Source organism: Buteo buteo, chromosome Z (assembly GCF_964188355.1).
Source record: "Buteo buteo chromosome Z, bButBut1.hap1.1, whole genome shotgun sequence".
In the NCBI taxonomy this organism is placed as follows: domain Eukaryota; kingdom Metazoa; phylum Chordata; class Aves; order Accipitriformes; family Accipitridae; genus Buteo; species Buteo buteo.
The window spans coordinates 71,741,493-71,757,431 of NC_134204.1; the positions used below are offsets into that span (position 1 = coordinate 71,741,493).

Below are 15,939 nucleotides of genomic sequence, written 5' to 3' on the forward strand. Positions count from 1 at the left end.
ATACGCATTAATTATTTTCTTGGTACCTTTTAGAGCTATTTACTATCAACTAGCAGAAGGTGCTTGGTCTGGCCCTGCAGTAAACAAACACAATATGCTTTCTGCCAACTTTCACATTAATAAACTTCCCCCTTTCAGAAATCAATTGCCTTCTAGGTTTGTACTTCCTGAGCCCTTGCACAGCAAATGACAAACTGGAAAGACTTGTTTGAAGAGGATTTAGGGAGACTATAAAATTTTTGCAGAGTCCTGATTCATGATCCTGTGGCAAACGGAAGATATGACTGATGAACTTCTGTACTGATAGTCCAGCACTACTGAGTAGCTATGGTTCTTGACTAAGAGGCCTGTACTGGGTTTCTCACCACTGGGCAGCAAAAGTGCTCAACACTCACCTTTTGCTTGGAAAGCTGAATATTAGAAATAACGCAAATAATGGGTAAAAAACATCTTCTTTCTTTTGTTGCATGCCCTGTATGTGGACTGTTACTGTGTGATGTTTTTTGGCTTACAAAGCTGAATTTAGTCTGGAGGAAAAGTGTGTTTTGAATTTTCATTTCTCCTGTCAGGACAAAACTTCTCTTAGGAAATGTGAACTGTCTTTCAGTGCAAATAGTTTGAGCAATCTTGTCTTGGCAGTAGAGTATACTCTTGCACACTCAGATGTGATTTTTTTCTTGTGCAAAACCCCATTCCTGCTTCCTATTAAGAGGACACGTGCGGTAGATGTTGTGAGACAGTGGAGCAGCAGTAGACTTTGGTTAAGCCTGCTGCTGCAATTTCAGCATCAGTCCCTGTGTAAACCAGTTATTTCCTACCTGCCATTTCCCTCACATGACCTGTGTCTATGTCTGCCCAGAGGCCTTGCAATGGTCTACTATAGGGGTGTAGCAGAACTTGTTTTATGCCATTTACAACTTGATGGCCCACATGGGAAAGAGGGTAAAAAGGATGTAGCCCACAATAAGTAGCACATTGGAGACAATCAGGAACTTCTCAAGTGCTCTGACTTGAATTTATGAAATGGACATTTTCTAAGAGATGCTGACATTCAGACCTTGAATTTTTCTGGAGATAAAACAAATCCATCCATCCATCTACCCATCTACCATAGTGCAGCTGGATGTCAGGACTGTGCCCATGTGTGAACCCAGTGCTCCTGAGTCATTAATTGAGGGATGACGCAGGAACTCCCCAGCTAGTTGTCATCAGAAGGGAGAAAATGGAGTGGCTGAAAATAATGGAGTCACTTGGAAACAGGTAATAGACTAAACTCCTGGCCACCTTCACAATTAGGTATTTAACTGTATGGTGCAGGAACCCTCCTGGTGGTAACTTTGGTGTTGTCCAGTTCATATGCTTAATAGTCCACTCAATATCTCGGTTGGACAATCTGATCCTTCCTTCCAAAGACTACCCTAGGTGGTCCTGGCTGCAGAACTGATCAAATAGTACATAGTTAAAACACTTGTAAATAGGCATTTTAAGCTACTCATGCAGAAGGGGTCATGCAATACAGTCTTTTGTACATCGGTAAGATATTTAAGTCATTTTGTATCTGGTTAATATAATATATAGTGATGCATTATACATGTGCTTGAGTGGTCACATAGGACTATAGCCAGCTGGGCTATAAGGACTAAGAAGGGCAGAAGTATCACTCCATCCAGCTTGAGAAGCTACTATAAAAACTCTTGCAGCAAAGACACCCATCACCATCCAAACAGCAAGCTACCACCCTATTCAAAAGATTTGATTCCAGACATGAGCATCACCCCATGCCAAGATCGCAACAAATTTGTTTTCCTTCTCAGCAGACTGTCTGTGAGTACCTGTGCAACAGCCCTTAGGTCTGAGTCTTCCATTTTTTTCACCTTAACCTAGTACTGATACTTTCAGACATCATGGCTCTCCTGACACAATGATGTGTACAAAGCTGATGTAGTTCATGAAAAAAATTACAAGGCTCTAGAAGGAGTGGCTTCCTTCACCCTCCGTGCCCCCGCTCCTTTACTTCATAACTAAGATCTTTCTGTAGATTTTGTGTTAGAGAAGGCAAGGCCAAAAGCTTTCCCAATGATGGTAATTTTATAAGAAATGAGGGGGAGAAAAAGAGTCATGTTAAATTCTGCAGCCCTTTTACAGTTGTTATAGTTAGCCACCTTCCAAGAAAATGAGACACTATTCTTACAAGGACCCATGCTGTTGATAAAAACAGCCAGAAAACAAAAAAAAAAACCCCATCCACTATCTCTCCAAACTAGCATCCTGCTCTGCAGAGGGCCTGAGCCCTCCCAGCTGAGATGGACACCAACTTCTTTCAGATGAAAGCGGGAGCAATGGTGATGCAGGTGGCTGAAGGATAGTCTGTGCAGAGTCTGGTCATGTCGTCAGGACAAGGATGGATGGTGACTGGGGGATGCACTGGTGTCAGCTGTCTCAGTAGCAATTCTGAAAGTTTCTGTAAAACCCTCTCTTATCCTGCCTGGGGGCAGGGACTGACCTGAGCTCAAGTGAAATATCAAAAGCCTTGCTTTGCATGCAGCATCTTCAAAGGGCGTAATTCACTTCTGGATACTGAAAATGTTGCTTGGTGCTTCTAGAAGAGCTGGAAGAGGGAAAGTAGGACAGAGCTTTAAAAAGAGACCTGAATGTCTTTCATCATCTCCTAATATGTCTTAACCTAAACTGTATCTTAGAAACAGACAAGTTCAGCTTTTTACAGAGTGTAGCCAGTTGCTTGCCAGTTTTCTAATATTTTGTTCAAAAATATGACCCTGCACATGAGACAATGGTTCTGAAAGAATCCTGGTGCAGGCAGAAATCTCCATTTATTCACAAAAGACACACAAGCAGCTCAACAGAGCAGCAGAAACATTTATGTTTTCTTAGCAAATCTCACCTGTTGAGCTGGGGTGAGGTGATTTTGTGTTTAACCACCCTGGTGTTATTATGAAGTGTTTTGAGATTATCTGTGAGGCACCTGAAGAGCTTCATGAACATTTCGTGAGAGTAAAGTAGTTTTATATCTAATCAGTGACAAACAGTAGCTTTATTTTGAATAGTGACCTTCTGTTGATTTGAAAAATGAACTCATTCCACCCTTGGTGATAAAAGACCATGATTAGAGGGTTCTAAAGCCAAGCACTTAAACAGTACAGAGTGCTGGAATTATGTCTCCAATCTCATTTGAGCTGCCACTTTATATCTTCTGATACTGGAATTGCGTACACACTTGTTTTTCTCTAAAATGACCCATGCCCGTTTGGTGCTTGGTTATATGAGCAGTTATATGACATTTATTTTATCTTCCTTCTTTATCATACACACTTCAAACCCTACTGTGAAGACAGAATAATTAATTTCTTCACAGGCTTTCTAAAGATGTTTGTCACTATACTGTCTGAGTGCCTTAAACACAAAACTTCATATATTTCTGTGAATTAAAAGGAGTATTTATACCTGTTTCACTGATAGAAGGATGATTTTAAGAGCAACTGGAAAAATATGTCTGTTAAAATGTTTGATGATACAAAGTGGTTCACTGTCATATGCCACATGAAGATGTCAAAGACCAGTTCTTATTGTCTTCAGCTGCAGCTCTGAGGGCTCAGCTCTTCTACATTCCCCCTTGCTCAGTGGCATTTGAAAAAATGTGTCATACACTTAGTGATCTGTAAGTCCTGTCATGCACAAACTCTGACGTAGATACCAGAGCTGGAATCCAACTCTTCAGGGCAGTGTTTAACAGTATAAATGAAGAAACCTCCCTGTTATACCTATGGTCATCTGTCTTGTTACACAGTCCTCGTCTATCAGCCAAACAGCTTTACACACCGAGGGACCCAACTAAATCTTTGCAGCTGACCTGATTCTGACTCTGATTTCTGTACACCTGTTTTTTCAATCTTAAGTTGCCTTTCCTGTAGTTCTCTATTTCACCCCTTCTTCCCCATTCCCAGACACTGTCCAAATTATGTCTTGAAAGAAATAATTCAAATAAAAGTAAAAAATATGACTTGACTGTGACTAAATTCCTTGAGAATAGTGGACTCCTTTGCACCAGGTTGGTAACAGCAAAGCGGCTTACATAACACCCACTTGTAAATGATACCAGTTTATTTTCTGAATCACATTACATATTAACATTGCAGCAAACATATGAACACATGTTGAGTTAAAATAAATTAGTTTATATAGATTTAAAGTTGATCTTTCTTCAGCTAAACTCAAGGTCTTGGTCTTAGTCTTCCTGGAATGAGTTAATTTCTCAAGACTACATGCTGAATATTTGTTGTGAGGTAATTTATATTTTTATGATGACATGTATTTTCTTCCACTGCTTTTTTCCTTTTGTTTTGAGAAAACTAATTTAGCCATCTAGACATATTGTTGTTTGGGATTTTTTTCTTTAAAATAATAATAAATACATTAGGGAAATTGGTGCCACAGAAAACTGCTTTGTGTCATAGCATTAATACATGTATAAACTTTTTTTAGTTTGCTATTGGACCTGCTCTGCTGTGATCTTGCTCTGCAGCATATTTCTGTCTTGACAAAGCATAAAACGCACCTGTTTAATTATATTTCAAAACATGTTTCTATCACGCTCCATCAGCATTACATACTTAAGAGGAAACTGGAAGCTGTCTGAGTTCTCTCAGCTGAGTGGCATTGGCATTGCCCTATATATATATACACACACATCCATATAAATATATATATTTGGTAGATTATGCTGAATTTAACTCAAAGATGTGTCACTTGTAAGCACTATATTTTTAAATGGACTTCGTTAATCCCACTGAATATGAGAGTTAATAGCATCAGGTAGGGCTCCTCAAGGACTAGCTCCAGCTAGGATTGCACATTTTGAGGCATCATACCTCAGTATGACAGGGGAAAGGTGTATCTTACTCCTGGGTGATCCACCATTGTAAATAATTGAATCATAGAATCATTTATGTTGGAAAAGACCCTCAAGATCATCCAGTCCAACTGTTAACCTAACACTACTGAGTTCCCCACTAAATCATGTCCCTAAGCACCATGTCTACACGTCTTTTAAATACCTTCTAGGAGTACCTCAACTTTTTCCCTGGGCAGCCTGTTCCAGTGCTTGATAAGAACCCTTTTGGTGAAGAAATTTTTTCTAATATCTGATCTAAACCACATGCCTTTATTTTTTTTACTCTTTACCTTGGGGTCTGTTTCTGGCCTGTGTTGGACATGTGACACTGAACTAGATGAACATTTGGTCTGGGCTAGTAAGGCAACCCTTGCATCTTAGGTTTATAGTCTTATACTAAAGTATTTACTATCTAGGCAAACAATTCGTGCTTCTCTCTTCGTTTCATCTGGTGTGAATAGAGATGCTGTTTAAATATGAAGTCTTCTTTCTATTAGCAAGACATCACTAGGTTCTAGCTAAATCTGGTGAACAAGTCCCATTTCTTATGATTCATTCTGCTGCTAACTATGCCATATGGTTATTTATTTCTTGGTGAACTCTAACAGCTAAGAAATATTTCTCTTTCTTGACAAAAGAGTTAATGCATGTGTCTAATTACATTTCATAATGTATTTCCATGAGACTTCTCCAATGCAGGAAGAAACTACTTGTCATGGCTGATAGATTAGATGTGTTCTTTGGTTAGTTATTAAAGTTACTGGTACTTACTCTGCTTCATCTGCACTATTTTCAGCATCTAACTCCTGACAAAAATTTATGTTGCTCCTGAATTTCTCATTAAATACAATGTTTGAAAAGAGTAGCAGAAGATGTATGTACATCTGGTCAGAAATATTACCATGTAAAAATACCAAAAGTTGTCTGGACAGAGTAGTAATCCTTTAGGAAGTCAATACTGACAGTAATATTTATTAACAATTTTAATAGTAATAATAATAGTGAAAAGTAGTAATACTAGTGATAACAATAGTAACAGCCAGTATGACAGGTTCCATTTTGCCTAGGACAGCAGACAGACAGACTGGAGTCTTGGTTTTGGTTCTTTCCTCTGTTAGGTGATCTATGGGATCTTCTGGTCTGATTGTGGTTAACAAGGATTTTGCCTTTGGCTTAGGTGGAAGCAGAGATTCCCTCTTGATCTTTTTAGGCAAAATTTTCCAATCTGTTTATGTGCTATATAAGGCTGAGACCCTATGTCAAAGCTGGGATAGGAGCTCAGGTCCCCTTCAAAGCTTGAAAAGGTGTCAGAGTTCCTAGGTTATTTCTGGCTGCTGGCTTAGGTTATGGATTATTCAGGGTAAAAATAAAATAAAGTAATAATTATTAATTCAGAGGGGTGTGTCAGTTATTTATTCATGAGATATATGTGAAGGCACATTTTTCTTCCACTACTTACCAGAATGTTCATTTGTAGTTTGCAGCTATCTGTAAGACTGCTGTAATGAGAGCTAAGCTCTGTGCTTTCAGAAGCATTCAAAGCAATTGCTTCCCTACAGCATCAAAGCACTGGAAATCAACATGGTAGCAACTAATGCATTGAGGAGTTGCACAGTTTCTAGTATCTTCAGTGTGTTTTTTTCATAGGGCCCCAGACACTAAGACAGTTGGATATAATTTCATCCTTGCCTTGCTTCAGCATAAGTTAATTAGGAAGCTCATTATTTATTTGGCACAAATTTAGCATAACAAATCAATTTAACAGGGCACAAGAGACAAAGTAATTTAAAACGAAAGTCAGAATCAAGATGAAATGGCAAGATGGAATCTTTTAATTTGTAATAGCGTGCTTATATCCTAACGGCTCGGTGGGCCTCGGTGGCATTTCCTACAGAGGCGGGTCAGCACAAACCTCCCAGGGAAGGGCACAGTTTGCCAATTAATGTCTTGTGTTTTCTTTTCCAGGTGGCACCACCATCCCTCCAGTCTTTCCCATGCAATACCAATATACAAGGTCCACTACTGTAAACCAGATGGATAATCTGAAAGAGAAAACATCTCTGAAATGTGACAAAACTGTATCAAATAGCTAAAAATATGACTAATAAAAAATTTTGGGTCAGTTACCTGATGACAGGTGTTCCTGTGATCCCTATTCAAATTGGGTTAGGAACCGATTAGTTGGGCTGATGTGGAGCCCTGGTAATACAGAAAATGACTCTAGGATTAGTTTTTCCATGATCATGAGCATTTCGGTTTAAACTTAGAAATATTTTGATGAGATCTTGTTTTTTATTCTGTATTGATTTATATAACTTAAAAAAAAAATATTACCAAGATTAGTGTAGGGCAAAATGCTTAGCTAAAGTAAATAACTTTAAAGTCAACATAATTATATTAATTTTCACTGTGGGGAACTAAGCTCCATCTGCCTATTTTGAAGTTTCACATAGATTCTGTCCACCATGAAACCTAACTGTTACCATGTGGTTTATGAGATCTGGGGACAGCAGTAGCAAGTGTTTTCCAACAAGCATGGAAACTGGAGGGTCTCCTTGTGTGTTAGTAAGTAGGAGTTGTAAACATTTACAGTTTCCAGTATTGTTCTGCTCGCTTTTCTAACGGCTTTGATTTGCATTAGAAAAGAGTTACGGAGACTTGTTAAAATGACATTGCACTTGAAGGACATAACAAATACTTTGTGCTGAAATCCTACACAATTACAGATGTTTTCCTTGTAGCTGGCTGAACAGCTGAAGATTGTTGTGTTCTGTGAAGATAAAATTGTCTGATGCTTTTTTCTCCCATTTCCCTGATCAAGTCCCAACACTGATCCCTGGGCCAGACACAGAGCTGGTGCAAAAGCAGAACAGAAGATCTACATGGATTTACACCATGATCACAGTGACAAACCTCAATCTGGGGAGAGGTGAAATAGTAGAAAGGGACATCACAAATGCTATATCCTCAGTGCTGTAGTGTGGTGGTGGTCCTTTGCACTGTCCATCTCCATAAATGGAGACATATCCATTCCTGAGGATTTTATGTGCTTAAGCCAGTGATGAACTGTGCAGAGACATGCTCGCCTCCCTTAAAAAGTGAGAGAAGTGAGAGAAGGAAGCCAAAAGTGGTGTTTCTTCAGGATTCATCCACCAAAAATATACATGGATTTGCATAAGCAAATAACCTTTTGGTGTATGAAGACCCTTCTCAGTGACTTAAATCAGAAACAAATATCATTGATCTAGATAATGTAAGGCCACACAGAAACATAAACCGACAGAGACAGTTTTCAGTTTTCTGCTGATTGAATTTTGTGGCAAAATTGCCAGTGGCTTTTGTGGGAAGAGAGTTTTTTCTAAACCCCTTTACTAGCAGCTAAGCTTTTAACCATCAGTAAACTTTAGGAGATTCTCAGGGTCCCATTTACGATATGTATGAGTTTGAGCTGCCAAATCAGCACCTTATTTAGGCTACATAGAAGTTTGTCTGAATTGCCAAATCAGCACTTAGATAAGGATATAGAAGAACCATAACCTAAACAACAAGAACTGACACACTTTCATATACTGTTTGGGGCAGAGAAACAGACTGATCAAACTGCTAAATATTTCAGCTCCCTTCCAGTAAAAATTCTTGGCAAACCACGACATCAGATTTCTGTGCAGATGTTCATTGGGTAAACAAACACAGAGCTGCACTCCCTATCCAGTCTTTAGCAAACTGACTGGAATAGTAGCCCTCCTGCAATATAAGACCATCACTCTTAATTACACAGATGCCTTGATGTTCTTTCCTTTTCTGAATGCACTAGGATGCTGCCAGGCTATCCAAGTTAATATCTACGCTGACAAATGAGGCGGTGGATCCACCATTAAAAAGCTACCAGCAATTATGACATTTATGAACAGAAGTGCTTTGAATATCATAGTGTTAATAATATTGAGCTGAGACAACTACCCATGAACAAAATGTCACTGTAATTTTAGGTTCAAGCTTTAAGTGCTTGAACACATGATCAAAACCTTCCAGGAAGATTTGTTCTTCCTTTGGCTCCCCAAGGAAGAGAGAAAACTAAGCAGTAGTCTTGTACGCATTGCAATCCTTGGCAGGTATGAAATGTGTGTCCACCAGATTTGTCCACTGCATGCAGGCATAAAACAAGACACAGTATTCCTCTCCATAAATAGATTTCTAGTTTTTGTTATTCTCTTGACAGGCAATGAATATATCCAAATTGATCTCTTGTCTAGCTGTCATTACTCCCAATTGTGATGTCTTCATTTTTCTTCCCCCTCTCTTATAATTCCCTGATAACCTAGACATAATTTGACAAACTTTTGACAGTACTGAATATTGCCATGTACTCTCTGGACTCAGCAATATATGACTGCTCGTCTCACCAGGAACTGCTACTCACTGTGGACAGGAAGGAAGGCTGGTCCTTATATACCTTTTAGCAGGACACCACACTTTACCAAATTCATTATCCAAACTGAAGTTTAAATGTCTTCTCTGTGGTAAGGTAATAAAAGATAATATAAAGGTATATATATAGGGTAATACATAAATATATATATATGGTAATATATAGGTAATGATATAAGGTAATATAACCACTAATAAAGCTCTCTCATTTAAAGATTTTTGTCAGTATAATCTTTATTTGTATGGCAAAACAACAGACCAACATAAAGACTCCCTGAAGGGTTGTGCATTTTTATCTGCACTATACAGACATGGATACAAACCTTAGCAATGGTGGCAGAGCTTCTATAATGGTGGTTTGGGCTTCTAGAAAGAAAACTCACAATTTTTCATTGAAAAATCTTCTAAACTTGCAGTAACCTCACCAAAATATGCCCAGGTAACAACCTGCAAAACATTTCATTCAAAACCAAACAAAAAATAAAAGCCTTCAATCAGGTGATACTAGTATTACTGAACAGTTGCAAAGCTGGATTTTTCTGGGAGATTGTCTTCTATATGTCCCATGACTTGTCTACACAAGGTGGTACACAGTACTATCCATAGCACACTGACGGTCTCTGTAGCAGAAATTGGAATAAGAGATAATTTGCAATACCCTCAAAGAAAAAGAGTCTGCATTTGCTTCCTTCTTGCCTTGACTTGCCTTTCTAAAACAGCATTAATGAAGTGGAAAACAAGCTTTCTTGCAAACTTCTGTTGAATCTCAGACAATCAAGTTTCTACCCCTGATGTTGATGTCAGGGGAGCATGAAGGAATTTAGCACCTTGAGTTCATGAAGCTTAAGGGTCAGTTATGCAAAAAGGGTGGGACACATTTCACAACTCAGTGAGACCCTGACAGGCTGTAGCTCAAAATTTAGGACATCAGTACCTTATTCTTCTGCTTCCTGAAGTCCTAAAATCTTTATGTTAAATTCCCCAAGAACTTAAATTATTGTTTCTGGGAATGTCTTGGTGTGCTGAAGTCTTGTCAGTGCCAAAACCCCAGACAGTGTCTCTATTGGGATACCCACACAAGTGTTCCTCTAACCAGCTTGACTGATAAAGATTTAAGAAAACAACCACGCTCCCCAAATCCCAATCATTATAAGAATGTATGGAAATAGTTCCCAGGAGAAAAGGCTGCAGAGGGAAAAGTGTTAAGTGTGGGTTTGGAGGGCTGGAACAATGTAAGAGTTGAGTAGGTGCTGTGGGTGGAGTGACTCACTTCACTTGTAAGAGAGAAGTAGCAATATGTTTATTGACATAAAACAGTGATTTAACAAAGCTTGATAGTAAATGCAACAAGATTTGATGGCAAGGTTCACTTGATATTTACTGCATAGAGGACAGGGCCAGACAAAACTGTCAGGGAGACCTTCCTGTTGAGTCAGGGGGTTCAAAATGGACAGCCTTGTGTTCTAAACCCCTTCTTGAAGAGGAGACTAGGTGCAGCTGGTTCCACTCCTTGTCCCACATTTGGTCAACGATTTATGTCTAAAGGATTATATATGTGTAATCAATCCTTTATATCACTTAGCTAAGACTTCAAAGTTTAGCATGCTGTTAACCACTTACCAAGAATCTGTTGTGGCAAGGACTCTCTCAACCTCAAGGAGTAACCTTGAGGAGGAGATCCTGGCATGCAGCCTGCTGCCGTGCAGGAGAACTCAATGGGCCCTGGGCTATCCACTGTGGAGTAAGAGAATTACCTCATAGTCATATTTACATACCGACTACAGGTGTTAGCTTCTTCCAGATTTGGCTTGAGTTGGACATTGACCAGGACTGTGGTTAGGTGGGTGCATTGTTCAAATTAGCCTTTGGCTATTGTGTTTTTATCTGTCTCTGCCCAGTCCACTTTGAACCAGATGCAGCCATCACAACCAGAACACCACCAGTGAACACTTGAGCAGGATTACAAGAAATACAGGTCGGGTAGCCAGGGGGTGGAGGGGAGGGTGCAGGAAAGCACACTGCCACAGTAAGGAAGGCCACTGGGGAGCACGGCAGAGGGCACCCAGGACCAGGGAGATGGTGGTGCCTCAGTGGCCCTGGTGGTCTGCTGCAAGGCTGGCATCCCAGTTATTGCAATGGCTTGGTAGCTGTGAATGATTTACATGAGAATGGTTACCTATCTCTGTGTGGGTGATTGCATATGTAGATATTTTGTTAGAAAAAGTGGGTTTGGTTTTTGTTTTAAAAACCTTATAATGAATGAATGGAGGTGTGAATGGAGAAACACTTAGCAGAAGGAAATAGGAAAGGGTGAATTTGTGTTGGTTTTTTATGCACTGATAGACCAAATAGAAGAGTGTTCTTTAACTCTTGGCCCTGGCTCATGTCTCCCTATAAGGTACGACAATATTTTAATTTTTATAAAATTCTACTGGAGACCAGAGGGCAGGGGGTATAAAACAGACTAGATTTTTTTTTTTCTTCCCTTCCGTGAAGGAATCTTTCGGAATACTCCTGTCAGACTTGCAAAAAGACTGTAATTTATGTAATTTGTGGTGAATATTATTACACACAATGTTTAAGAGTAGAACAAAGGGAAACAGGCTGGATAAAGGGAAGAAAGAAAATGGGAATGTTAAAAAGGTAAGTGGTTATGCTGTAGGAAACAAATTGGGTTTTAGGCACTTGCCTGTGGAAGAAAAGTGTTCCTCCAGTTCACGGAGCAATGGGTAATATATTATAGATGTTCTCAGATTGTTGTAGGCTTTATAAAGTGAAACCTAAGGATGGATGTCCCCTATTATTGGGATTATTGTGGGAGGCTGCTAAAATATTTTGTGCTCATTGTGCTGAACATGAGAAAAATCAGTGGCTGAAATCAGAAAATAATGGATTAAGGAAGGACCTTAAAAGTGGCCTAGTTATGAGAAAAGCAAAGTCACTTAGCAGCCCAGAAAGAAATTTCAGAGAAGCAGCATGACACTGAAAAAAGTGGCAACTAGAAAGGAAAAGGACATATTATGACAACAAGTGAAGGAATTTAAATGTAAAATTCAGCAGGAATTCAAAGGAACAATGGCAGACCCTAAGCAGGTCAGTAGCAAATATGAAGATGAAACTCCTGAATAAGCTGATCATTATGCAAAAATTAAAAGCAGGTACTCTATCTGCAGGAATAAATGAAGGGTTACATTGGGAGCCATTGGAGGAAGCTGCCTTTTTGGATGATACATATGAACAAAGGAAGAGACAGGAGTGGGAACTTGAACGGCTACCCCAGGGGAAGGCAGTGCTGAAAACTGCCTTTGCCACTCAGTAGAAGAAACATCCCCAGTGGATGTGAAACAAACCACTGCAAATCTCTGGCATTTAAAAGAGAGCATATGTGGGGATTAGAGTGTTGTGCTGTACAATGAAAGCACCAGCCAATAGGCTCTGAAAGTGCAGCTGGGCTTGACCCTTGGTGCTCTGCTCAAAAGACAAGAGCAGCAACCATCCTTCAAGCCATGCAGTGTGGTGATGGCAGCATCAGACATGGGTTTCTTCCCTGGGGTTCTCATCTGGGCTAAGCAAGAGCTGGGTAAATTTTCTTCACTACTGGACAAGATTCAGGCTTGTCTCCTTCCCTCCGGAGCATGCCCTCATGCCCAGGTTTGATGAGAGAGAGAAGACTTGCAGGACTGAGATAACTCTTTCCTCCAGCTTATTCAAGTTGTCCAGTCAGGTCTGAAATAAACAGTGGTTCACTGAATCAGAAGAAAAGTGTGTGACTTTTTTATTTGTGTTGTGAGTGTTCATCTGAAGGCAATCACAGCCACTTTTACCATCAAGGATTGGTTGGTGTGTGGTGGGAGCCTATAGTCCTACAGCTTTCTTGTCCCCGTGTACTATAAAATGTGCAGTGAAACCAGTGCTGAACCACAATGAAACTGAAAGAGCTTTATGAAAAAAACTGTGTTTCCTAGGGACAGGAACCAGAATTTCTGGCGACTGACATTACCTTCAAACTTAGAAAATATTAGCAGCCATTATGTAATTAGTGCTACCACATGTCTGGGTGAGATTTCTGGTGGTCCAAAACCCCCCAGAAACCCCTGTGCAGTACTTTTTTGCCTTGCCTCTCACTGTGTGACTCTCCGTCTGGAAGCTTAACAATGTCTCTACAGCGTGTGCTTAGATCAGCCACCTCCTTCACACATGGTATGTCTGATAGTTCTTGGAAGAGTTAGACTTACTGAATGGGTGCACTTCAGCTGAAATGCACCTGCAAAGCAAGTCTATTATGGTCCAGAAGCATCCTATACTTCAGATTTGCTGAGTGTTTACATATGTGGGAAACCTTGGACAGAAGTGGAACTTAATTACGCTGTTAGTGTTACAATGGTGAAGAACCCTGATATAAAATTTTTTGATGTGGAACCCTTTTGCTAGTGTTGTCTGTGTAAGTTCTCCAAATAAAATCAGTCATCCAGGACTTTCTGCTTGCTACAGATCAATCTATATATATTTTTCTTCTCTTACTGTCTTGTTTACATCTGTCAGAGTAAGATTTCCTAATTTAGGTTTTAAATGAGTTAGTATAAATGCAATATTTTATAATTATCTCCATGCAAAATATTCTAAAGTAAATCTATATCAGCATTTCCTGTTGATTAGCTGATTTTTAAAAAAGTTTTTAACTTTGGGATTCTGTGAGGAAAGTTGCCTTGACAAGTAGGTTTTGACTGAGGCTGATTCATAGAAGAAATTTCATTTAGCTAAATACAGGAATTCAAATTGAAAAAACCCCACAGAATTGGAGGTAATAATGCAACTTTCCCCTTAGACTAGTTATTTCTCTTGAGAAAGTCTGTGCACCATAACCCAGACTCTTGAGCTGGGGGAATGAATGAGTACATAAATGAACCGAGCTTTTCAGTATCAGCTGCAGCTGTTAATGGCAGTTTCCATGGCAGGAGGCTATTGAGTTCAACTGCAACAACCCATCACAGATTATCACTAAATAATTAGAGAAAGACATTTCCTTTGCCTTTTATTACCCTAATCTCCAGAGATGACATCAGAATAGTTCACATTTTCTACAAGCTAATCATATCTTCTTCAGATGCCATTGGTCTCAAAGCAGAAATGCCCCCCCCCCGTTGCTGCATTTTCTTCCTGGTTTCTCTACTGTGATCCCACTGAAACCAGCAAGGGCCCAGTGAAAGCCAGGCTGGTGTAAAAGTGATGAAGAGGAGGTCAGAAACTAGCCAAAAGGCTTTGGATAAGTTGATTTTATTTCCTTTATGATGGTGAGCATTACAAGTGCTCAGAAGAATATAATAATCTTTTTCATAGAAGGTGGGTATGACGTACACTACCTGGAATCTTCTCAAAAGCTGCTGGTTGAAAACAAAATCAGGAAGGATTGTAACACAGCTATCCCTCTGCTTTTTCTGCTACTCACTCTGCCTATTTTATGAAACACCAGAAGGTTTAGAAATCAGCAGTCAGAGGGATGGTCTTGACAATTAGCAGGTTTTAACATCTTCCTCAAAGACACTACCTACCTTGCAGGAACTTCAAAGAAGGATTTTCTTACTGTGGGCAAATGCTGAAACAAAGCAGACTTGGAGAAAGTCCACCAAATTTTCATAGCTATTCTTTATGTGTTTCTGTATTACTTTCAGGTTTACTTGTTTAAATGTTACTTCTGGTCCAACTGCTGCTTTGCCATACAGTAAATCACAGGCTGATGTACCAGTTGAAATTGTCCCACTGCCCGTGGGCTCTGGATTCAGGTGACAATCCTGTCTTTATGACCTCACTTGCATCTCCTTCTTGGCCTTCTGAAACTCCTTTCACTTTTTCTTTCACTCTTTTTAAGTCTTTCCTTCATGGGCTTTTGTGAGATTTTATACATGTCTAGAGAGGTGCAAGTTGAGACCAACTGTGCAAGCCCCAGCAGCAGAAGAACTGGAACTAGTGGCAAAGAAAGAAGTTTGCTAGATATAAGGCACTAGTGGATGCCTGGAAATGGAGCTCAAAAATGGTAGTTCCAGAATGAATATAAGCTCCTAAACATTGGTGAAAAGAGAAACTGTAATGACATGTACTGAACTCACATGGGAGCAGCTGTTTTTCTTCTCTGTGAGTTCATGTGACACTGTGCCTTATCAGAAATGCTTTTGTTCAAGCTAGGTCAGAGAGATCACTCTTGCCTGTGAAACACAGCAAGCCTTGTTTGTTGATGTGTGACCAATAGAGGAGCCTTGGAACAGTGGCTTTGTCTGTGATCCTGTGTTTTTCACCTGAAAAACAGGGAGAATTACTGGAGTGAATTGTTTAAAACCAATTTTTAGGTAATAGGCAATCTTTAGGGTCTCTACTGTGTTAAATACTATATGCACATGTAGCAAGAAGTGATCACAAGTTCCAAAACCATAACAATTTAAGCACAGGAGGCCACTGAAAAGACCCTTCTTTTTAATAACAGAGTTGCAACAACAGACAACAGGTTTGAAGCATCTTGCTTAAGTATGTGCCACTTTAGGGATAAACTCGTCTATCTCGCATGTGGGAACCTTATCAACACAGAAACCACAGTGAAAAGGGTGTTGTCT

At 39.6% G+C, this 15,939-nt stretch overlaps 1 long non-coding RNA gene across 1 annotated transcript in view; it reads left to right on the plus strand.

The window, feature by feature from the left end:
* LOC142027248 (uncharacterized) overlaps positions 1-7,000 on the plus strand; it is a 63,635-nt gene extending 56,635 nt beyond the window's left edge. Inside the window, exon 5 of the long non-coding RNA XR_012649066.1 lies at positions 6,875-7,000. This is a non-coding gene — a long non-coding RNA (uncharacterized LOC142027248). The remainder of the gene's footprint in view (positions 1-6,874) is intronic.
* Positions 7,001-15,939: the final 8,939 nt, after the last annotated feature.